Below are 26,063 nucleotides of genomic sequence, written 5' to 3'. Positions count from 1 at the left end.
GTTTTTTCTTTCTTGTTTTGTTTTGTTTTTTCCTCTTCTGCTTTTCTTTCTCTCAGGGAGTGAGAATTGCAGCTTGCCCATGGTTCTAGGTCTGCGGGAAGCCTTGGTGTTATGCAGGCAGTGCAATTTGCAAGGTTTATGTTAAGACTCAGGAATGAAAGGGGAAAGTGGTGAGGAGAGGAATTTCTTATTGCCACCAGGAAGGCATGTGGACCTTCGGTGGAAGAGGATGAAAGATCTGAATGTTTAGGGTCATCTTCTCTAGCAGTTTCAAATGCAGCAAAAGAAACAGCGTTACCCCTTTTATTGCCTCTTTACTTCAGTAGCTGTGATTTGTGCAGCCTACTTTGAAGCATTCATTTGTGCACTTCGAAGCAGGACAGACAGAACTGTGGATGCTTTTAAAGTAGACATAAGGCTTACTCAAACTAATTAAGCTGAATTTAAGAACTTCCTCTCAATTCTCAAGTAATTCTTAATTATAGGATCATAGGAGAGTTCAAGCTGGAAGGGACTTCAGGAGGTCTCTGAGCAGGAATCTCCTGCTCAAAGCAGGGTCAGCTATTGTCTCGATATTTGGAAAAACTAAAGCGAAGATAACTGGAAATATAACCTATTAGATTTTAGTTTTAAACCTAAGCATGACTTCTCTTAGAGTTCTTATAGCCTTTAAATAAAGCCTAGTACTCAGTCTCATGGTTTTATTTGTATTTCCATCTCCAGCAGTTGCTTTAGAACAATTTGCAGGGGAAGTGTGCCGCCTTCACCAGGTGTCAATTAGGCATCAGGCCGTCAGTGCGATTCACCAGCATTTCATGGCTAAGAGCTGTTCTGCAGACAGGACAGACACCAGGCTCCAAACTGAACAGCAAACTGGCATTGGTTTTGTGTTTTGTTACCTGCACTTAGGAAGTGCAGGTTACCTTTTGTGTGCTTGTTACCTGCACTTAGGAAGCCTGGAGAAAGGCATAAGGACTCTTTTGTCCTGGAGTGCAGGTTCTGCAAGTTGCTGAGGCAGTGACAGGTTCTGCAGCCATGCACAGCAGTTATTTTGCTCTCCATAGCTGGTTTTCCATTTTCCTTAGTGTTTACTGGTAGCAAAAATATTTGTGATGTGGAGATTAATTCCTGCAGAATAAATCACAACCACATCTGTGGAGAATCGTTTCTCTCAGAGTGGCCTTGGCTGTAGTGCACATGACTATTGCCCTATTTTTTGAAAAAGACAATACGCTCTTTTCATTTTCCCAGTTTATTATGGGTTCTTTGCTCCGTGCCTTGGTCTGTTCATGTAAATTCTTATGGACCTTTGTCCACAGCTTGTGAACTGAGCTATGAGGTCACATCATGGACTTCTGGGGAGAACAAAAGGCGCTTTACATGGAAGATCCATACGTTGGCTTGTTTCTGCCTTGTGAACGTGGTAGTGATGTGCTTCACAACTGAGCTTGGTACCTGTGTGCCAAAATGCTGTCAGGCACACAGAGAGATCTGTTATAATATGAAGACCTAGAGAAAAAGGATCAAGTCTGGGGAAAGATTTGGGCTGGTCGGGACCGTTGAATACAAACTTGGACACACAATTACCAAAAAGCGTAGCCTTAACTCGAACCTTTATCCTCTCAACATGTTTTATTAAGTTCCATTTCAAATGGTCCTGCTTGCCTGCCACATCACGCACTGTTAATGAAGGATAGTGGCAGGAACAGGAACCGGTCTGTGACACATCAGGCGCAGCAGCTACCAGCATACCTGTGCCGGGGTGGCCAGAGGTTCGGGTAACACCACGTTCCCTTCAGAGTGCAAACCAGAGCCATCCTTGCACTAGCTCTCCTGTTATGCCTAATCATTTATTTAGGATACCTGCTCACCACATACAGAATGCTTACAATATTTCGAAGGGTTTTATCTATAAATATAAAACCCAGAGCGGGTTGCTTTTTTCAAATTTTGTCAGGGAAATGCTGTGAGGCTGAGCTGTTTCTAACCTCAAATGTTTTCTTGAGCCCAGTATTCCAGGCATTGTAGCTGCCGCTCTACTCGAATGGCCAGCTTGGACATTTTAAAATATCCTTCTGCACTCGCCTGTTCAGAGCAGATCAATGGAGAACAGTTTTACACATCCTTATACCTTCATTTATCTCAAAAGATTCATCTAAAAACATTTACAATTGAGCAATATGTTAATGTTGATCTGCTTGAAAATCTACCTAAAAATCTAAAGGGAAAAAAAAGACAAGTTATTACATGCAAGAACCATGCATACTCAAAAAATATGCATTAGTTGAGCAAAGATGGCGTTGTCATTCAGCCAAGGCTTAGCTTGATGCCAGCATTACTCAAGCAATGACAGATCATACAGGCCTTGACTGTATCTTAGAGAATTAGGTTGTCCAAAGCTTTCTCCTTATCCTCCATCAATAGGGAATGAGAGCTCAGGGCTGTATAAATAATGCCAAAGGAAGTGCTGCATTCGACAGGGCAGCTAGAGGTTTTTTAACCTAGGAAATACTTTGTGCATACATGGATAATCAGGCCTTTTTGAAATCCCGTGGACGAGCATTGCTGTTCTCTCGCCGCATCTACTGGACTGCCACTGATTGGCATGTAGAGAGAGGAACGAGTAACCAGTAGCGCATACCACGCGTATGAGCAGATTTCCCTGCTGCGGTGTAATGCTGTCACTGTCAGGCTCCTTTCAGTTCTCTTCAGAATTCCAGGAAATCGGATGGATTTTAAGCCAGTAGACTGATTACACAGCCACCAAGTCAAAAGGGTAAAGCGCTGCGTAACTATCCTCAAGAATCCATTAAAGCCCTGCTGAAACATGATCTACCACCGATTAAAGGGGATTAAAAGGGGGGTAGGGGGGAAGAGCTTTTCGAGTTGTAATGCACTGAATGAAAGAGATCAATAAATGAAGCAGGGAGTTCTGAGAATCAGCTTGTCCTTGCAAATGTTTTATTTCAGCTTCGCTGGGAGAAACTGCACCTGGACTCTTCCCATCAGCTCCATGGGAATCAGATAAATTTTATGGGTTTGCAGGGAGGATGGGGAGGTTAGCGCTGTTAATGGAAAAATACTGACAACTGTATCAAATGCTGCTGTTAATTTGAAACACTAGCAACGTCTTTCAAAGTAATGTTTCACCTTAATTGCCTTAGGGAATAATTTAGCTGTAATTGGAGAGTAGCTTAAAGTTATGTGCATTTCTGAAACTCAAGAAGGAGAAGGAACATGGCAAGGAAGAAATGCCTATCTATTGAGTCTATAGGGAAACCATTAACTTGGCAAAAACATAGGGGAAAGTTCAGTGATCAAGCAAGCTGGCAGCGTGAGGCAGAGAGTAGGAGAATGGAGAAGAGGGCAGTGAACCGGCCTGATCTTCAGAGACAGGATTTCCACTGAAATCGACGTTGTACACAAAGGAGGCTGGTGAAGTACAGCAGAAGCATTTGTCAGAGAAGACAAAAAGAGAGATGAATGGGAGTAACAAAGAGGCCCCTAGGAAAGTTCAGTGAATTGTGAGAGCTCACAAAAGACACGTAGGGTTGAATGAGGATACTGAAGGAAAGTGATCCTACGTCATGTGTGCTGTTCTTGCAAGGTACAATCAGCCCACCAGGACTTCGGCTTTTGCTGCCTGGGAGCTAGTTTCCTCTGCTGAAGGTTTCATTTTGTTTTCTGCCCAAGCTGGGAATCCTGCAGGGAGCCTGTTTCCCAGGGAGCTCGGTGCTTCCTGACAGCGGCCAAGTATCTGTGAGGTTTCTGACTTGGAGTACCCAAAACTATTAGATCCTTCTGAAAAATTGCTAAGACCTTTTTTGTAAGGACTGAGAAGGAAAAAAAGAATAGTTCTAAACAATATTGCACAACTGCTTAAAGTCATCAGTTGGGTTTGGCCTGGTTGATAGTAGTGGCGGTACCACATTCAAGGAGGAGCTACTAGTGCAAGGACATATTTGTTTATTTAGAAAAAGTGAAGGGAGGCGAGAATGACAGAATTTAAGTTATGATGGTGCATCCAGCTATCTGAGTGCTTCTCCTACTATTTTTTTTTTAACTACTGATGCTGGTTACCCTTAATGAGCAAGACATTAATAAACTTACAACAGCACTGAAAAAAAGCACCAGGCTTTGCAAACACACACGCAATCTTTAACCTAAAAATGTTAGTGTTACAGGAATAAAGTTTACCTTGCAATGCCAGATGTATTTTATTATTTACACAATGTATTTAGAAGTGGTATTTTCCACAATCTCAGAGAGAGAATCAACAGCAATTTTACACAGAATAACTATAGTAATAATTACTTAGAAGTTATTCTAGAGATTATTCCAGATGAGGAAGTGGTGAGATGGCATAGGTTTCTTAATCTCCTGGAAAGAGAGAATATTAGTCTACAGCAGTGTCCTGCTGGGATTATTCTTCACTCAGCCTTCTACAAGAAATAAAGATTGCTTGTGGGAACTTCTCATCAAAGAAATTAATATAAAAAATCTTTGCCACGTCATTTCTACTCTTTTGGTTTTTTTCAGTGATAAGTGCAAGTGTTGTGAAAAGATCTACTCTAAATGAATAAGACTTTACGTAATATTTTTTTTTTTTAATCTAAAATGAGGGAAAACATTGCAGAAGGACTCCTCATTATTTTAGACTCTCTAGGTGTAAAAGCCACCTCCACAGAGGAGGTTGTGTTGCACTTCCTTGGTCACACAGAGCATTGGCGGGGACACCAGCCCAGCACTGGGAGCACAAACCCAACGTCACAAGCCGAAATCTGTTCAGGCACTTTTCTCAGGGCTGTAAAAGACTCTTCGAAATACTGAGATGGAGAAGTCAGCACATCTTTCTAATTTGAAGATCAGCGTGAGGGAATTAAGCAGCACAACCACACATGTTCTTTCTTCTCCATTCTCAAATGGCAGCTAGAGGATTAGGGTGAACTTGTACTGAAAGCACTTAAATTCATACACACACAAAAAGATGAAAAGATGGGTAGGATTCCCATCTTCTGTTACCTTGCCAGTTTCCATAAACCATGTCCTTTTTTCTTCCAGCCCAAACCCCACAAAAAGTGAAATAAGCCTGAATCAAACAAACTTGTTTCGAAGATACAGCACAAGCTGAGAAAGCATGCAGTCAGATAAGCGTAATTTCAGGTTTAGCTTTAAATTTCTAAATCCCCTGACAACTTTGCACTGTAATTTCCCTGTTGGAAAAAGATGTCCTTTGTCAGATCCAAGCCAGGAACTCTGCAGGTTTAGCAGCTGCACAGGGGCCAGAAGAGAGTATGTCAGAAAGCAGACTGAGGTATTGAAATTGTTAAATTCTTCCAACAGTCCCATAGGCAGGTTTGACTTAAGATAAGTGCCAACTTGTTTCACATATAGTCATTGTCAAGGAGGTGAAAATTTGGCAGTTTTGTCCCATCATGTGCTACTTTTTTGCCTCCTTTGGCAGTCTAAGAGAAACCCCAGAGCAATAAGAGATTAAGATGGCATCTTAAGCCTAATTGGCTTGGAAATTATCTTATTAATAGGGCCAACCCAGGAACCACTCACCAGTTTGATTGCAAAAATGAAGCACAGAGTGTTTTCTCCTTTCTCACCCTTTTCAACAGATCTCTAATTCATTAAAATATGATAAAACTTTTGTAACTTTGGACTACTACTTAATATGAACCATTCCTGAGTCACCCAGGAATGGGAAGTGATTTATGATTACCATGCCAGGATTCCCTGCAGCATGTGCTCTTCCAGTGGCACAGGCCTCGTGTAATGTGAATGTCTTCCAAGGGGTAGGAATGAGTGAATCGATCACCCAGAGCCACGAACTGTAATTGGTTTGGGTTTTTTTCTTCAAGAGTTTTCTTTTAGAAAAAAAAATCCCGACCTCAGACTTGGCTTAGGAGCTCCTGACAGTGGTCAGAATTGCTGTGGTCATTTTGTGCTTTCAGCGCATGGACCGACGTGCTCCATGACAGCACATTTGTTAATCTAAAATACTGGTAGATGACACAAATCCAAGTCACAACGGATTACAATTTTGGTCGGTCAGCAGCACAAGAAAAACTCGGGCATGATTCATACCATTATATCACAGCCAGTAAATAAATGCACACAGATGTAAACAAGCCTTAGACAGATGAGTACCACGGTGAGAGAAGTTGAAAGCAGAGCAGCTGAGAGCCCATGTGGCTCCAGGGTACTTTACAGCACGAGCACTGTCCCATGGTGTGGCATCCTCCATGGCACAATGTGGTTCAACCCCATTTACTTTGAAGGAGTTATGCTGCCTTGCACCAGCTGAAGACTGGGCAATACTGACTGCCCAACAGCTGCTGGAAGCAAAAAGAGAATTGGCCACATTTCCAGAAGTTGATGTGAAAAATCTCCTGTTGAAAACACAGAGACCCACATGACCTAATTCAGGCAAGAATCATTTCATTCTCTGAGACATGATTGCTAATAATGATGATTTCTGAGTAGGAGGAATTGCCTAGGAGAGAGCTTCCCAAACCCTCACTGGTTTGGAAACCAGCAGTGGCAATGGCAGTAGTAGCAGGAGTTTCAGAGCTCTGGTCCTTGCTGTTTGCAAGCGCTACAGGACACATCCTTCTTTTTGCTGGCCATTTACATCCCACTTAGAGGTAGCTTGTGTCTGTCAGTTTGCAAACCTTTAGGTACAGTGCTAGTTGTATTATTTCCCAGAGATCACTGCAAGACGAGCTATTCAAATACAGATCCCAAGGAGAAAAAATTGTAGCTTCACAGAGGAGACCATATTTCAGAGATATTTAGGGACTTTTCGTTGCAGAGGTGTACCTGTGTGTTTCTTATTTTCACTGTCAGTCACTTTGATACCAAAATGGACAACTTTTTTGAGTATAACCTCTAGATCTCTTCCACAGAGGAGAGAAAGAGACTAATGAACCATGTCAGAGAAATGTATGGCTGTAGGACCTCTAATTGGGTAACTGCTGTCCTCCTTGTGTAGGTTTGAAGCTGTAATGAATAATTGCAATGAGGGAAATATATGCCAAATAATGCCGTGAAACAGCATCTGTGGGATTCTCAAGACAGTTTGGCATTGCCTGGACACTGTTTCAATGAACCAAGAAGCAGATGAGCCAGTGTCAGAAGGCACTATATATATCATACGGGAAGTGTAAATTCTGCATGTTGAAATGGGTAAGCGTGACCGAGAAATATCAGTCTGCAGTCAACATAGATTAGAAAGAAAATCATGACTGCTTGGTAGTCCAGCCATTTAAATAAACGAGAATAAAATTTCTAAGCAATAGCAAGATAAAAGAATGAAAAGCATGAGGAAATGGCATGCTGTGATTTAAAAATAGCCTAGCGCAAGCCAAGGCTGCCATGCTGAGCGTGGAGGGAGCTGTGCAGCTGTATGATCACTACTGCCTTACATGACCTGGAGCATGCACCGACTCCCTCGATTTCTTCCTCTGTCCCAAATCTGTGCCTGGCTAAGGATTTCTGGGAACTTTAATGTAGCATTGCAGATGAGGATCGAGGGCCAAGCTATGTAGTTGCGGAAGAGCCAAGACACACGTAACTTTAGGCTCTCTGGACTGGAAAGGGAAGAGGGTGCAATTTCAAAGGAATCACTAGTGTGGAAAGAATATGTGGAAATTCCTAGTTCACAACTGGAGCTATGTAAAACTTGGCCCTCGTGCTTTTCAGAGATTTGCTGTTTTCTCTTTTATGTCAGTTCATGCAGGCTTGCACCCTCTGGCTTTTCTTTTGTGTTCTGGGAATTGAATAAACCCTGGAAGTAGTGAGAATCATCTGGTCTCACAACCTAACCATGCAAAATGGCTGGCGTGGTTTTGATGTGAAATTATAAATCAGTCCAGGTTCACACAAAGGGTTTCTGAGCTGCAGCAAACTTTACACAAATGTGAACTTGGGTTTGGATTATTTTTATTTAAGTTTTCCTCTTAATTTCATCCCTTCTATGTTTTTTTCATTAACAAACATCTGGAAATTGCATAAGCTGTAGTAATATGGATGATTATCTTCTCTCCCCCCCGCCCCCCCTCAGTGTATCATTAACTTTTCTTTTTGCTCCCTCGTTTCCTGTTCCACACACAAATGGGCTTGAAAAAAGCCTCAATGAAAAGTGTGTTAGAAGGACTACAGTAGCTTTAGGACTCAGAAAATAATGTATTCGCAGGTCACACCAAGTAAAGAGTTTGAGTACCCCTCTCTGTGAGGTCTAATTTTGGTATGTTTGAACTATCGACTGATCTTATCATGAAAAAATAAATGCTTATATTACAGTTAAGCATGAAGGTTGTAAGGAATAAATATATTCCTTTAGGTAGACCATTGTCCAGTCATTAATTTTACTTGTGTTTTCCTTAATGCCATAATTCCATCTAACTCAAAGCTCAAATGCTTATATTGCACAGCCAGAGAGCCAACAGGAATAAAGTGGTTGATCTAATCTAGCCATACTTTTAAAAAGCTTTTAACACAGACCTTCACAGAACACCAGAGATGCTTAGAGAGTTTGAGGTCTGTGAGCAAACACAGCATCAGCAATCCCATTCCAACGGATTTAGAAGCGACGTGGTAATGAAGTGTGCAGGGAGAGAGCGCAGGGGGGTGAAAATGGGTAGGAAAAAGGCAGCCACTGAGTTGCCACCGAGAGCACTGGGCCCAGTTTTTCTGTTGACTTTCCAAATGCTGAGTCACATAAGCAAAATGTTTTTGTTGACTGTTTCTTTATTCTTAAACACCTGTTACGTATTTTATAAAAATAAGTAACATACCAAAAATTTACAACTGTAAAAATGTGGTTCTAATACAAAATTTCAGTAAACCAAGGTCTCTTCAGGCAACCCAGCTATGCTTACAGCCTTTAAGAATACATAGCTTCTGTTAGTCTGATGTACAAGGCTGGTGGCTGAGGTCTAAAGAGGAAGAAGAGTAGATACCCCTAAAGAATGACCCAAGACCAGAAGCCAGAAGGGTAGTGAGGAGACATGGACAGAGCCAGCAAGAATGCCTAAAAACATTTTGTTTTCATTGCACCTTGTACAACACACGGAGTGTTTACCTTTCAGAGAGAAACCCGCACAAATAGACACATTATAAAGTTGAAGGAACTGAAAAGATACAGAAGGGATGTGAAAGGTCTTAGTCAACCCAAAGGTATCCAACAAACCTGAGTCTCCCTAACCCAGTGATGCAGCTTGCAGCCTTGAGGCCCTGAAGGTCTGGCCACCAGGTAAAGGAGAGGAGGCTGTCTGGGAAATGTCCCCATGTGGGAAGGAATCTTCCTGGGCCCTCTATGCAGCTGTCATCTACTAAGGAGCTGAAACCCAGCAAAGAAGAGGAGGTGAACAGGGTAGCGGGCAGAGAGGGCTGCTAGCAGGACCAGGGGTTGAAAGGGCAACTCAGCTCTTCCAAGCCAACCAGCAGCTCCAGCTTCTGCCTGGCTGCTTATGCAAGGGTGAGTGAAATGGCCTCAGCACTCATCCCCTCCGTGGCCCCGAAGCATGGGAGCTGAAGGGCTTGAGGGGACGGTAGTGGGGAGCTGCTTTTCCCAGGAAAAGGAGGCTCTGATTCTCGTCCCTGTGTTTGCAGTCGAGGGACCACTGGTAGCGTTGGCCTCCAGAGCACTATTTGTTTTGTTCTTTCCTGTCTTCACCCAATGAAGCAATGTTTAATCAGCCAATTTTTTTAACTTGTTGCTTGAAAGCAGAATGCAGGTTCCCAACTAGGACATTTAAGTAGGGCTTACGTGGGCACTCTCAGCTGTTGAACCCAACCCTTTGGCTGAGACTCAAGACCTGGCAGAAGGGTATTTACACCTGATATCCAGCAGGAAGACAAGCTGTTAGAGGAGAGAAAGACACATGAGCAGTTTTGTCAGAAGCAGCAAGGATCAGCCAGTGACACTTTTGTGACCACCTGAGGGGCTTCCAAGCAGATTAGTGCACAGTCATGATGCCCCAGTGCTTGTGGGTGCCAGCTAACTTCTCTGTTGGGAATCTTTGCTGGGATTACTCACCTAGTCATCACTGACTGGCAGTTCAGCTTTGTGGTGACCCAATATAAGCGTGAAGTTCTGACCACAGCCCCCACATTGGTTTGCACTGTATACAAGAGTTGTAAGGATTTAGTCCCCATGGTATTTCTGTCCCCCTCCTGCAAGGCGCAGGAGCCAAATTAAGCACCTAAACTTAGTGACCTGGTGGCATACCTAAGCCAGATCATACCTCCAGACCACTCAAGATTTAATCCATCCATCACCAGAGTAGATACGGAGGTTCCAGGAAGCCAGCTGCAAAGGCTGAAACCCCTTCTGTGAAACCTTGCTTTCTGTGTATTGTAAGTAGCAAGCTGATGGAACTTCTAACCTCTCAGATCAAGGCGCAGTGGTAAACTGTCCTCTTCTCTCCAAGAGGGCACATCTGGGGAACACTGGTCTCTTGCTCACACACACCCACATATATTTGTCTTTTTATTTACACTATAAAATGATTCCACCTTGAGTGCTAGAAGATGGCATCTTTCAGAGGTGATAATTTTCAGGACACTGACAGGTGTGAGTCATTTGGAAAAAGCACTACAAACCTCCCTCTAAGAATCCCTTTCCACATCTTTATCTGTAGTTGCTAGAGAGTCTGTGATTTTTGTAATGAGTTTATTTTATCATGTTTGAGCAGTTTTCTCCCTCTCTTTTTCTGTTTGGAAGGACAGTAGCAGGAATGTGTCTGGCAGAGAAGGATGATACTTTAACAGAAGAACCAGATGATGCTTTGAAGCTTTGTGGCTTAGCACAGATTTTTCATTTTATAAGAAGATGCTATTTTTGTGTTACTGGTCAGGCTCATATCCCTGGTTGTTGGGCAGGGCAGTTCAAATTCCCTTTGATTCTGTATTTCTTGATCTTTAACTACCAGTTTCAAAAGATTATTTGTTCATGTCATTTTTTCTCTCTCTTTTTTGCATTCACTATTATTTCTTAGCCATCTTATATTAAACTATGATGCACAATCTTCCTCCATGTGTCCTCCCATACTTCAACAATGCAAGGATAATACCCTGATAATATCTTCTTGCAGTAGACTATGTCAAAGCCCAGGTGTTTCTTTAACCTTTTCGAGTCTGGCTTGGTGAATGAGCAAAGAAGGGAGCTGTTTGGGACCAGACAAGCCATACAACTAACCTAATCTCTGTGTGCAGCAATGGGAACAAATCAGGAGGAAATGGCTTGGAAATGCTAGTACAGAGAAACCCTTCCTTGTTTAATTCATCCGCTTCCCCAGTGGCTTTCAGCTCATGTGTGTTCTGGTTTCTCCTAACTCCTCCATGCTTTCTTCTTGCCTGCTTAAAAAAAGTAAGCCACTGCCAGCCAGAGCTCTGCTACACTGGGAAGTGTTACTACCACAGAAGTATTTGGGAGACTGTTGCCTACTGTTGTTTTGGGGATTTTTGGGGGGTGAGAGGAAAGATTGCTCAAGGTTTTGGAGTTAAACTGGGCTCTTTGTGTTGCTAAAGCATTTGGAACCCTTTGGTTTTCTTATTTGCTGGAGGAAGACCCAAGACTATGCCTACAACAAAGGAATTTATAACACATGTCGGGCTGCCCAGGGAGAGTCCTTCATTTTCCTCTTTGTAATTCAAAACAGCATTTGCATCCTTGCTGGAAGTGGAGCTCTCCTTAACTTTCCCTCACTCTAGGGAAAGGAAGTGCTGAAGGATGGAGCAGTTAAGCATACATGAGCCCAAGCATCTCCTGTGCGTGGGAATTTCACAGGAGAAAGGCATCTGTTGTGCTGAAATAGCTGCCCTCCAGAGCTGATATTTAAAGCTGCAGGCTGTCACTCGTTTGCAGTTGAGATCTTGTCTTTGCTCTGGAGGAGCTAACACCGTCCTATAATCCAGACATGAAAGATCTCTGTGGGGTTTGCCATACATTAAGTGCTATGCAAATCTGTTCGTACAATTCTTCAAATGCACATTAATTTTATTCCATGAACAAAATCCTTTTACAGCAGATCAGATTTGTTCCAGTTGTTTGCTTGTGCCTTGGTCCTCCCTAAGGCCTTAATACATGAGGTGAAAGAGAAATTTGTCTTTACTTTTCTTCATCTTGGACTTAGACCTGGATGAGGCCTCAAGCAGTAATAGTAATATTGCTTCATTAGCCCAAATATACCTGGGTCAGGGGCATGTGACGTCAAAGAAAAACATCACTTGCAAGTTGGTGTGAAAATGAGGAGCTCTCTGAGCATGTCCTACCTGTGCTTACATGTTGATAGTCCGGTTCACCACTAATAGTGCATTGGCCAAGCATTTCCCACTCACCAGAGCAATGCAAGGTGGTGACTCTCACTTACTCAAGAGCCATCAAATCACCGACATTTCCCCAAACACTATTGATGAAATTTAGGATAAGTTTAGTACAGCTCATCATGGAAAATATATTCCCCCTGCCCAATCAAGCTGACAGAGAGGGTATGAAGGGTTGCCACACTTTCCCAGTGCTGAGAGTTATCAACTTATATCCTCCTATATCCTGCATCATTAAATTTGACTGGCCCTAGTTATCATCTCAGCAGCAAAAGCTATTATGGTTTAAATGGAATTATGCATTTCTTCTTTAAATTCAGAGGCAGCATTTGATTCAATGACTGATTCAATTTACCACTCAATTTCTAAGAATGGCTTAGTAATAAACTGCATGAAGAAGCAATCAATTTTTGTTGGGGCTCATTTGTACTGGTCTAATTGTATCAAGTATTGCCCTTTCCAGTCTTAGGGGAGAAAGTCATGCAAAGGAATTCATGCTTCTTGTTTTCAACCTTTTCTAATTTTGAATGTGCCCATCAACCTTCCTTTTTCTTTCTAGAGCAAATCACTTATATTTTGCATCCTACTATGATGGCTTGAACCTTGCACTTACTTTTGTAAGGAAATTTCATTGCCATTTCAGAGTCATATCTGGCCTCTTTTATGTTTTTTTTTTTTATGTACATAACCAAGATGCAATTCACATATCTTTTAAAACTGAAAGTTATGCAAACAAAAGGTAATATTGTCAGTGAAGAGAATAAGATCCCATGAAAAGGCAGTTGGATGAGAGTCAAGAAATCTAGACATGGTTTATCATCTTCTATTGACTGCTCAGGCAGCTTTGAGCAAGCCACTGTATCTCTTCGTGTTTGTTTCTTATTCCACTCTGAAGAGAAACTGAGACACAGTTGTGATTTCTTTCATTTTCTCTACGCTGCTAAGTGTCAGGGAACCCAAATCTTATTTGTGGCTTTGTGATGCAAGTCAGCAAAATGTGATAGTCCCCTATCAAAACAGTCACTTTGCTCTATTGGGGAAAACACTGGAGAACCTGTTATGTTGTACGTACGAGTGTAAGTATGTGATTAACAAGACCGGTGCAAGCATTCCTGGAAAGACATTTTCCACATAAGTAATTCAGAAGCCTCTCAAATTTTAAATCAGACAGATAGTCACAAAGTTCCTCGGAATAAACTATATCTGGTCTTGCTTGGCCTGAGTCTCACTGTGAATCTCAGAAAAGCGATAGCATGAGCAATGAGCCTGAGAAACAGCCAGAAGGGGCCGGTGAGCCCAGAGGAGCTTGGACACCAGGGATGGAGGTCCAGCAGCTTCCAGAATAAGGGTGCTCCTCGCTACCAGCACTGCAGGCAAGTGCACCTGGGGCAGCACTATCAGTCGCTGCTAAATGTGGGGTTTTGGGTTACCTCCCCATCCTTCCTTCCCTGAGTCAAGCATCGGCTCTCTGCTTTGGCTCAGCTCATTGCACTGAACGGAAGGGAGCTTTTTTACCGCAGTGTAGCCAGCTAACGGCAGCCACAAAAAGTCCTTGGAAACCACTGTCTGCCACCTGTCATGGCAGGCCCTTCTCAGGGGGGCACGTGGGTTGGGATGGAGTTACGGGGGACCTCCCGAGCTTCACACAGGTTTGTGCCCTGCGGCTCTCCCCTCGAAACACGATGCTCTGCCAAAGCCAGGGTGAGGCTGAGGGCCTCCCGCCCCCACATCCACTTCTGCGCCCGCAGGCGGGGGGCTGACCTATAGGTCGCTGCTCTTTCAAGTTTCGGGAGGCCTCGCTACGCTGAGCAACCCCTTCTTGCCCAGACCCCAGCTGGTGACCTGCAAGTGAGAGGTGCCGTGGCGGGGGGAGGTGGGGAGCCGTCTGCTGTCACTGTGGAAATGGGATCTCCTCCGACTGGATTAGTCTCCGCAATCTGGGAAAACATGGTTTCAGTTTTCTCTTTTGTAACAGCAGTCCGTGTTGTCACCTTAGATTATAGAGCCGAACGGCCAGATTATGCTGTCAAATGCTTGCTTCTGCGAGACTGTGTTGAACGGGTCAGGTGTTGTGCCTCCTCTTGTTCTTTCCATAGCTCTTCTGGTTGATTTTTTGCATCCTTCGAAGAGTGAAGATGCCTTGAACCAGACTGAGCACAACAGAGAGGGACTGGCATGCCTCCTGGAGTGAAGGATTGCCGCTGAGCGGGACTGAGGTTTTCACAGCAAAAGCAAAGTTACACAGATACGCCTCTGAACCAGATGCTGGGCTCGGGACCAAGCAACAGAAATAGCACTGCTGAGCTTTTTATCCATTTGGCCATTGAATTTAGATACCTTCCTTCAGGGAAATTTGAATTTGGATTTTAAGCACTTTGGGACCTGAAGCACCCTGGACTACTGGGAGGTGTTGTGGTGAGCCCGGGAGAGAAGCGTGCAGTCACAACAGGATGCAGAACCTGGACCCGCGATTTCCGACGGGCCCACCTCCAACCTTTTATATTAAAGTCTAATGAATTCAGGTGCAGACAATACCTGCTCTGTCCTGCGCAATTTCATAGAGCATTGCACTGCTCCAAGGCTCATTTGAGCCCACAGTAAATTAATATTTTACCTGTTGGAATGTTTTCTTGCTCCAGCTAGTTTAAAGGCAAGTTGTGGCAATGAGTGGGTGGGGTGTATTTTATTTAGCTGTGGTGAAAATATTACTGTTCTTGATCTGAGCAGCTGAAGCAATAGAAACCATAGAGAGGGAAAACCACCAAATGGGTGGGGGGGAAGGAGTGCTTTCTTGATGGAGGTGTAAGGAATTTACAATTCTGAGAGTGAAGCACTTGTGAAAAGCAATACATGGATGAAAGGCCATGGACACCTAAGCAGGATGACCGTATACAGCTGCCATATGACTTGGTAAGTAATCATGCCAGACTGCTAGTTACCAGGAAGGTTACCTAGAGGATTGGGCAATGGCTGCTGCCCAGTGCTTCCTTTGCTGGGTCCCAGGGCTGTGTATAACTGGGCTTGATGAGTCGAAAAGTTATGGGACCCTCTGGTCAAAAGTGGACTTTGCCCATTGCCAGGGAACACAGCCAGAAGATTTCAGATCCTCGGGTGGCCCATTTTTACATTTTCCAAAAAAATTTGCCAGGTTGCTATGCTCAAAGGTTTTCTTACAGCCTGTGGTATTTAGCAGGGAGTATGTCAGATTCACTGTGAATAAACTGTTTCAGTCTACTGTCCACTATATAATTTTAAATCTTTTACCTTTCATCTCACAGCTGGAAAATGTTTCCAGTCAACGCCAAGAGCCAAGGGCTTAGCGAAAGGAGGGCACAGCTGGTTCCACTGCAAAACATGTGAAGCAGAGCGATGCACTGGAAAAGGAAAAAGCAAAACCAGGAGGTTAAACATTAACCAGTTCCTGCTTATATGGGATGCTCCAATGCTTTGGTGATGAATATCAATATCAAACACCTCAACTGAAAGAGAAAGGCAGGAGACGTGTTGGCATCTGAGACAAGCCTCTCGTCAAATGCTAATCATGACAAGTCCCACTTCCAGCTAGTAGTATGTAATCAGCCACTTGTAAGTGCTGTGGTTCTGTGCAACGGTGAGGATGGGGCATGCAGGCAAGACACGTGGTTGTGCATCTGCTGTGCAAGGAGGTTTGTGTGCCTTGGAGTTGAGAAGCTTGGCACTGCTGCGTCTCTTGTGTAACAGATGCTCCACTCTGAGCAAGCAGCGAGTCCTCCCACTCCCCCATATGTTCGGTTGCTAATTGCAAACATGAAGGACTGACATTTTGATGCCTGCTCTTTCAACTTCCTCAAGTTCCTACTTTCAAGCAGTTTGTTTCCAAGCTGAATTGCCTTCTTTTCATGGGTATTTTGGTGTGAGTAGTTTAGACTATCCCGCTAACAGCTTTGCTACTTGTAGATGCTATGGACATCCATGGTGTGCTTTTTTGCCATTTTATTATAGTAATTAATGTCCATGCTCATTTTGGAGTGAGCAAGAAGCCAATGACCTACAATGTGTTGGACACTCGGCTGTCTTTGCCTGGGAGCATGCTATTAGACCTCCTATCTACTGAGTGCTAAGAGCATGCATATTTACAGTAGATGAATTAAAGTGCTATAAAGTCACAGAGTACCTTTTTCTCCAGGTAACTTGTTCATGTGCCATGCCCTACTCATCCAGCATTGTTACTCAGCCCAAGGAGGATGTTAGTTCTGTTTGCGGTTTCTGTATGAGACTTGATTCTTTATCTTTAAAAGGATGCAGTTGTTTGTCCACCCCTTTTCCCTCCCCATATACCAAAAAGCACAGAATAAGCCAGCTGTGGCAAAATGTTGCCTCTGCAGCACACAACCTAGCAAGAAAAATGTGTTTCTTTTTGTGGCAGCAGGGGGAGAGAGCCCCAGACAAGAAGTTTTTGTTCCTGATTCTTCTAACCCTCCCGCCTTTCTAAAGCTAGGTCACATCTAGTCTCTGACCTGTTTGTCACTCCCTCTGCCCCACCAAGCTGTTGTGAACATCTCCTGTCCTAGCCATTTAGGATTCTCTAATTAGTGACATGATAGTTGGGCAATTAATGAACCAAACCTGCATCATAATGAAGGATAAACATTGTTAGTGAGTCACTCTGAAGCAGGAATCCAGCGCTGCTGGAGTGTTTTTTCCCCAGCAAGCTGCAGCTGGTTGTAACAGGGGTGTATCTTTTATATGTTCTGCCTCGGGGGCAAATTACTTCAAACAGGACTTTGCTGTGTGGCTGGAGAAAACAACCGTTTGTTTGCAGTTTTCCTTTCAAAGAGATGAGTCTAAATCATGCTTGCTTGATTGAAGCTAAGTAGTACCTTCAAGGCCAATCCCTTTCTCATAGTGGCTATTTTCAAAGGAAAACCTCTGCTGGATTTGTCCATGCAGGGCACTCATTGAAGGGACTATGTCTGTACGCCTGCCTGCAGACAGTAACGTGCCCACAGAGCGAGCGGGGAGCAGTGACAGGAGCTCCCGTGTCACCCACCACAGCCCATTTTGCGTTACTAGTGGAAGGGACACTGCGTATGAACAGATTAATTAACTTTCTGATTGCTGGATGAAGCTTTTCTAGGGGGAGGCTCAAACCAGTAACACTGTACACAAGCAACTTGGGTTAGTGGTTTACCTCAAAAAGTGGAGGAAGTCACTTAGCTCTTTAAGCAGAAGACTACCACAGCCATAGTGGTTTTGCAGCAGCATGGGTTGGTGGATATTACTTAGAGGTGGAGAAAAGTGCTGTGGCAGAGCTCAGGGATTTTCCAGCATGGCCTTGAGTGGGCAGCCATGGTTGCTGGGTTGTGGGGATCCCAACATCCACATCCAGGGCATCTCAGCAGCAACTGCAGGAGAGGCCAGCATCTTACCCACCTACATGCTTTTTCAGCAGAGGTATTTATAGCCTGAAGCATTCTGACGTCCAGACTGGAAACCATCTCTTTCTTACTGTCCAAGATGCTCTTTGAATGAGATCAGTCAGATTTGATGTTCTTGGGATTGCACTAGAAACCCCAGCAGAGGGTGGAGGGGCTGCATCTCATCGAGACCCAGCAGGTAGAAGGTGAAACATGGCACTGTTTCCCACTGAGGGAGCATCACTTAAGCAATAAACAGATGCCTACCGCTCCTGGCAGACCGACGCCAGACTGTGGATTTTGAGGGTATGAGAAGCTGCAGATCAGGAAGAAATGGGATTCACAACAGATATCTTCATCTCAGTGAGTCTGATCACCCTAGCCTTCTCCCCTAGTCAGCAGAGAGACGGCTTTCTCTATGGAGAGATGCAAAGCAGCTAAGTTAGGCGCTCACTCTGAACCATCCTGTAAAGGATGCCTTATTTCTTCATTGAATTTGAGGAAATGAATCTCACGGGGTTTTCTGGCTTCCATTTACATCCCCAGTATCACCTAAGTTGCAGGTTGTACACGCTTCATGTATTCTCTTGCATGTCCTCCAGGAGCAGGCTGGAATGTCTTGGGATTTGAAAAGTCTTCCTGTGGTTTCACTTAGTCATAAAAGTTGAATGTGGCCTCATTCAAAGGGCCTGCAGACATGAACGAAACAAACTTCCAGATAAAGCTGTGAGGAGACATGGAGTGTGCCCCACCTCGTCATGGAAACCCACCAATTTACAGAGTTTGCAAATAATATGGCAGTGGATTATTGCACTTTTTATGCCTGATGATAGTGCTTCAGAGAGGCTGTGACAGAGTGGCCTGTCCCTTTAGGAGTCCATACAATTGTCATGTCCATGGCTGGCCCTGTAAATGGGGTATCTACACAGAGGGTGGACAGAAGGCCTCATGCAAGTGGGAACACAGAGTAAGAGACACTGATCAGGTTATAGACTCCTTAGGTGCCTCTCCATCTTCAAGCTATACATTTAAGCCTGGTTACACACTGCTAGAAAATAGCTGAATCATCCCTAGAGACCTGCAAGAGCAAACCTGTAAGGAGGAAGCAAACTATTGCAGTAGTCCTGACACAGGCAAGAGAAAGGAAGGTATCTCCAGAGGTTTTAGCTTTGGCTGGATGTAGAAGCAAGGTCCACCTTGTATGTTAGAGAATAGCACTGCTGAAAGAGACTCGTGGGTCTGGCAGAATAAGGAAAGGTGACAGCTGCCATATGGGGAGAACAGCAACAGCTCACTGGGGCTTCAGGGTTCCTCAGAGATTGAGGCAGGAGGAAACTGTAAGCCCACCTAGTACGACCTTCTGCAATCAATGGCTGCAGATTCCCAGGTATCTCTGCAATAAGCCACCAAACCGGTGTCTGACTGCAGCTTTCCTTCAAGAATAGTTCCTGTTTGGCTTTAAAGAGTGAGAGAGAGGGAACATTTTCCTGGATAGGCCACATTCACGGGTGTCTGCAAAGCCCACGCTCTGCTTGACACCCTGGTGACTGGGATACACTGTGCTGAAGCCACAGCAGCTCTCGCAGGGAATGTCAGAGGAGAACTGGGACGTCTTGCCCCATGACCTGTGCCACAGCTCCCATCTGCAAATCTCTGCAGCATGCTCAACCTCTGATGGAAAATGCTTACAGTCCAGTTCAGCTGAGACACAGAAAGCAGATCCCATGACTGTACATGGCTTAAACATTGCTGAGATTTTTCCTCTAGCTGTCACTGAAAATCTCCACAGAAGGAAGAAGAACTGAGACATTTAGTCAAAGAAAATTGGGGAGCATTTCCAGCTGTCCGAAAGGTAGCCAGGACACATAAGGTGCATTCCCCACAGTCCCAGCTCCTGTCACAGCCTGTTTTTCACCCAAACTAAAAGTGCTCTAGGATTTTACAGGAGGAGAAAAAGGAATTTCCAGGGAAGTGAGAAGATCCTTTAAGAGTCCCTCTGGAACAAGCATTACCTGGCTCAGCCACGTGCAGTGAAAAGGATCCCACCTTGTCCACCTCCACTGTATCATCTGCCCTGCTCTAAAAATAGCCTCCTACTGCTGAAAGCACTCCACTTCTGTTCTCAGTCCATGTGTTTTTCCTGTCTTGACTTTGTGCAGTGCTGTCGCTTGTTTTAGATGTGCAGACAGAGTGAAACGGCCATCCATACTGACTGGCAGAGGGAATAAACTCTTAAACAAAAAATGCTCCTTGCAGTGGGCAAGACACCTTGCTCATCTCAGATTTCCATTTTAGTATTCAGTTAAGCTGGGTAACTTTTCTGCTTACCCAACATAATTGGAGCTTTGCAGGTACAAAAATATTTGCTCTGTCAGGGCAGAGAGCAGCCATTGTTTACCACAGCCTAAATTCCTTGCAAATGTTTTCTTGTATCTTCTTATTCACATCTGCTTTGGCTAAACCACACCACAATAACCCTTTGTAACGCAAACACCTTGGTATGGCATGTTAGGATCTGTTCCACTGAACCAATTTAGAAGGAAAGCATGCTTGTAACTGTGTAATTGAACTGTGCTGATATGCATGTGCCAGGGAACATTAACTTCTCTGAAACTCTCAATAGTTTCACATTCATGGTATTTTTCCAGATGGATTGTAGCTGAAACTGTATCTTTAATGTCCTTAAGATACAGCACAGCAACCCATAAACTTCTTGAGCTCCACAGAGCATTGGGTGGAAAAGCATTTGCTGTGCCAGATTTCTCCACTAAGTATTTCTCCTGACAGTGGCATGTTGAAAAACCATGTAACTCTGAGATCTGATGGTTACAGTGCTTTCTGAAAGGAAAAACAGTATTGCGAGCAAAGGTTAACCTACAGTGATTGATTTACTCAGGCTTTAAGCAGTCACGCTGAACCTTTGCATAAATGTTTATTTAACATTGAAAATGTGTTGTTCATTTTCACAACACAACAAGTGTCTGTGCTTGCTGGGACACAGCAAGGTTGGCTAAGTTTTCTGCCTTCAAAAAAAGAGCCCTAATATTAAGGAAGAATATGAAAAAATACTTTGCCACTGAACGGGATAACATTTTGGGTTAGTCGCTCATTTATGGCTTTGTTTGAGAGGCTGAGAAAGGGATTGTCCCCCCAAAAATGAGAGATACTAGAAATTATTCATCAGCAAAGCCCAGTACTCTCTATAGGCCTGGCCTAGTATGCATTAATGCACACCTTAGTTGATTGTCAATGTGATTAATCAAAGCATTAGTCCTGGAAGGGGGAGGTTTGAGCCTTATCTATCTCCCTCCTGCCTGTGCCTGGCCAAGCTCCAGGCGGGGTAACTGATGTGTCCCCCTTCCTGCCATTGATAGGGGAGGGTGGGTAGCACCTTCGCACACCAAGGCTGCAGCAGTACCAGCCGGTCAGCAGGATCAGAAGGTGTCCTACAGTTTGAAGGCACAAGGGAGCATTCAGCAGCATCTTGACATTGATTTGCTGTGGAATGGGAAGGCCTGTGGCACTGGAGAACAGGGGCAGTGAATTTAATACTGTATGAAAGAAATGCAGTTGCCATTGAGTGCTTCTGCTATATCAACGGCTTTCTGGTGTTCTCCATAAGGCAAAGAAAAGTCATGTCAAGGTAGAATGACATACTGCTGTCAGGGGACAGGCAGGGGGCAGTGGTGCTGGTACCTGTTAGGATGAACACTAAAGCATCTACCAGCCCAGAGGGATTTTAGGAAGCTGACCTAGGGAACTAAAAGACCATTTTCCAGGATCAGCGGGGCCAGAGTCCCTCATGAAGTCAAGCCCTCTAGACATGATCTACTGTGGGCACATGCCATGGTCCAGAGTAAAAGGCACTCTTTTAGCTTTACACTTTCACCCCCTCCTTCAGGATGGATGGAAACTGCTTCTGAAAAAAAGCCATTATGCCTGGGGAAATTAGAAATCTTACCCTCCTCTGGCTGCTAGCAAATTGCATTACTTGCAGCGCTGAGGCGGAGAGCAGGACAGATCCCTTTCCCAGCAGCATGGCGTTCTCCTCCTGTTATCCATGTTGTTCAATTTGAGAGCAATCGGCTCGGAAGGACAGGTGCCAGGGATGGATGCTGGTTCTTATCCAGCAGGACAATTCCTACATCATTTTGGAGCAAGAAGGGTGCACAGCAGGTGCTGAAGGCCCCAGAGTTGGCTAGCGATTGCACTGGATCCAAATGTTCCACCCTCAAATGTTTATTTATATGCTTATGGGGACCAACCCAAGTAGCATCAGCTGTTGCCTCTCTGGTAAAAGCCAGCCTCTTACAGCACTGATTTTAAATCAGGGATCTGTGGGTGGGCTACTTTCAAGAGGTCCATGAACAACAATGAAGAAAACTCTTTCTACTGGCAGGCTGCCTGAATTCCTTAGGAGATCTGCACTTCCCTTGGAAGTTTTCTAGGGGTGTCCACACCAAAAAAGGTTGAAAACTACAGTCCTTGAGAGATTTTCTGTCATATTGGTTATCACATCCATATTACAGACGTTCTTGTTCCTGTTCTTCTACAGAGAGCGCTCTTCTGAAGAAAAAAAAAATGTAAAAAGTAGCCTAAATGAAGGTGTCTGCAATAAATCCAGTAAATCCTTTTCCACTTTATATAAGACCCATCTTTCCATTTATGCCATTTTACATTCATTAGAAGCTGCATAGGATTTACTTAATGAATAAGTAGAGAAGAGCACAGCTAATCCCTCTTCTTAAATTCTTATTCAGGCAAAACTCCAGTGAGGTCAATGAGTAATTTCACCATGTAAGGATTTCAGTAGTGGGCTCTATCAGATTAAATACAATTTTGCCCAAGATTTTACTCTATGAAATTATAGTAATCTCGGGCCTTGGATCTTTTGATTACAACTAGGGTGCAGAACACTGCCAGTTTAATAGCATAATCATACCAAATATCATCAGACCTGCATGCTATATGCTTGTCTTACTGTGGTACCAAACTGGCTGCCAAAATGCTTGTGCTTTTGATCACATGTCATCTTCAGTAAGAATATGGCAATTATGGTAAGATTTGGACTAGTGCTCCATTAATTATGGATAATTCATACTCCACTTATAAACAACTGCTACGGGTCTTTTATTTTTCTAATTTAGTAATTTCGCAACTCTATAGGGAATTTGGGCTAATTTTTTCTTCCTAAATATGCAACTCATGCTTCGATTTTCAAGAGGAAAGGGAGAAGATAAATTACCCTAATGTGACCTCTTTGATATCAGAGAACTGTGATCTCCAAACTGTAACATGATTTTACAGAAAGCCTATCCGAACTAGGACAGGGACATTGAATCCTGAGAGGATGGAGAGGGAGTGGATAGAGACGAGCCTCCTTTTATAAGTGTACAGTCTGCTTAGTGGAGGGAACATCGTCAGCAATTCATAAGCTATTCGTCAGGTCAAAAGCAATAAGGAAGAAGAACGATATGGCTCAGTGGTCAGTCAGGCAGATCATCAGTCTTTCCACAACCCATGCTGTACAGAGGAATCTGGCAGAAAGGCCAGATCTAGAGAGTCTCTACCTTTGTCTCCATTCTGATTTTTAATAGATATTCATTTGCACACACTTATTTAATCTTGCTGCCACATCCCCACCCTTGTTCCAAAGTTCCACGGGAAAAAAAATGTAGCCTTTTGCAATGTGCAAAAACTCAGATTAAGATGGAAGAGCAAAACAAACTGCAAAGCCCAGAAGCCCTAAAAGTGAATATTTAAAGTAAACTTTGCTGGGCACAAACCTCGGTGATTGGGCGGATGCTGCAGAAACTATATTTTTCAGCAGTCTGGTCTCACTGGCATATAGCTCCAAAATTGTTTCATCTGAGATATTTTCTAGATGAAAAATTAGATGTGTTTGATTTTTTTCTAGGGAGTTTAAACTATTTAAATGAAACCCTATCACCGCAAATTCTGGAAATTTGTAGTGAGGCAGGGAAACACAGACCTTGCAAATCAAATAGGAAAAGTCATTCCTCCTAAATCCCAGCTAAGCTCCAGTGTTTACTGGGCTAAAGTCTTGGAAACATTCCTTTAGAGAAGATAAACCTCTGGGGTTTGGGGCTTGTCCTGATCTATGTTGTAACATGATGAGAGCATCATAAGGTAATAAGAACAGGTATGCTAATACAGTAGTTAAATAATGCCTAAAATTCCCAAGGACACTTGTGCAGGAGTCTTTCTGCCACTGAAAGCATACGTTGGGCTGATGGATGAGAGCGTTGCTGTGTCTCCCACAGCCCTATTTGTTACCAAGTTATAGAGAAACAGAGACTATTTCAGGTCTGAGCAGCCTTCACAAGGTCGCCTGCTCCCACCCCCTAATCAAAGCGGGGCCAGTCTTGAAATAAGGTGGCAGTTAAATCAGCACCATTGAGGACGTGAGTTTCAATCGAAGTAGGTAACAGAGGCCTTGATCCAAAATCTGATCTGGCTGCCAAGAGGGTCTACTGAAAAGCATTTTAATCAGTGTAAAGGCTTACATTGACTTCCGTGGGAGCTGGGTCAGACATCAGTTCAGTGAGACTGCCTGCCACAGTCAAATCATGGGATAATACAACCGGGCTTTTGTTGGCAGCATTCAAGGCGCCAGATTGTGTTCTCTCCTGTATTGGTGTCTATCCAAAATAACTGCATTCACGTCACTAAAGCAATTCCTTACTTGTTCCTGAGTAATTAAGAGAAGAATCTTTCCCACTGGGTTGGTGAAATCACTCAGCATTCAGGCTATGCATAATCTGTACATATTTGTCACTGTCAGCATGAAGAGATTTAGGATCCTCTGCAGGACTGAACATTTTTCTGTGGGCTTCCAGGTTGCAGCCATAAAATCATAAAGGTTGCTAATAAGGACTTTTCAAAAATGAACCTCACCTGTGTTGCCAGAGTCACAGCTAGCTCTCCATTTCTACCCAGTTTGGGGATACCAAAGTTTTCACAGCCTGTCTACAAAATTATGACATTACGTGGGTCCTGACACTCTCCTAGGAGCTGTACTGCAGCAAAGATACAAGCCTGTGTCCCTCTCTGTCTGATGCAGTAACTACTGGAGACGGAGCAGAAGAGGTCTGTGCTTCCCATGTCTCCCATTAAGGGTTTTATTCCTGTGATATCATGTAGTGGATGTTGTGAGCCACAAGGAAAATTTTTAAAACTTTTAAAATCAGAAACTTCTGAGCAAATACAGAATCACAAGCAGAGCTAACAGCATCCTAGCTAATGAAATCACTCAGAGACACTGTCCCCTGAGGAAAAATCTCAGAGGAATAAGGAAGAGAGCTCGAAATGTCAGAGGAAAATCTGGAGAAGGAATAAAAAGGAAAAAATCCTTTAGAACTTGGTATCAGATTTCTCAAATACTGCTACATATGCTATGAACACAGTGTAGCATCAGTGCTGCTATGAATGACAAAGGTGCTGAGCATGTTTGGCAGCACAGAATTTGAAAGTAATGCTTCTTAAAAAAGAAATCCATCACCCAAGAGAAATTGCACCGATACAAGTCTTCATTTGCAATACCGTGGAGAACACAAGAGAAACTTCTGCTATAATCTATAGAGTAGATATTTTTGCCAGTTAATTTGCATTAGAAAGGAAAAGGTAGAATAAGCAAGGGTGGACAGTCTGATCTAAAAGGGAAGCACAGCTGTGGCTGCAGCAGTGGGAGAGATGCTCAAGAACAGGCACCCACTTGTCCTCCCTGACTGTGACCCACCTCGCTCAGGGTCTCATCGAAGCAGTCAGGGGTAAGCAAAATGGGAGTCCCTGGGCCGTGAGATGAACAGTGTTAACCTATGAGAGCAAATGCCACAAAACAGGAAGCAAAGGCCCATTCAGATGATAAATTCTTTGGGCAGCTCTCAGAAGCACGCACCTTATATCCTGAAAGAGGTACCCACAGCTGTTGTCAAAGAGATCGGCTGCATCTTTTACCTGCAATGGAAAATTTAAACAGTGCAGACTTTGACTGCAAGGTTAGTTGCACAGCAGCATGGAGTTTACTCCTGCACTACACAGGAACCGTAGTCTGTGTTCCCTCCCGGTCACCTTTATCAGCTACTTGCAGACACCACACATTTATATATAGATTTGCTTCCAGGAGACTAGCCTCCCTGCTGGGTACATGCTGTTGGGAAATACTTCTGTACCTAAGAGGACAAGTGGCTACATCCATGGTGACTCGTGTTTCTCCATCTGGTGTAATAAGGCCTAACCAGGTCGCTCCTGTACCTGATGTTTAACTTTGTGAATACCCCTTTCCTCCTAATTAATATTAGAGAGGCTCCT

The sequence above is a fragment of the Mycteria americana genome, chromosome 1, assembly GCF_035582795.1.
Source record: "Mycteria americana isolate JAX WOST 10 ecotype Jacksonville Zoo and Gardens chromosome 1, USCA_MyAme_1.0, whole genome shotgun sequence".
In the NCBI taxonomy this organism is placed as follows: domain Eukaryota; kingdom Metazoa; phylum Chordata; class Aves; order Ciconiiformes; family Ciconiidae; genus Mycteria; species Mycteria americana.
Note: the sequence above shows the minus strand (reverse complement) of the source record.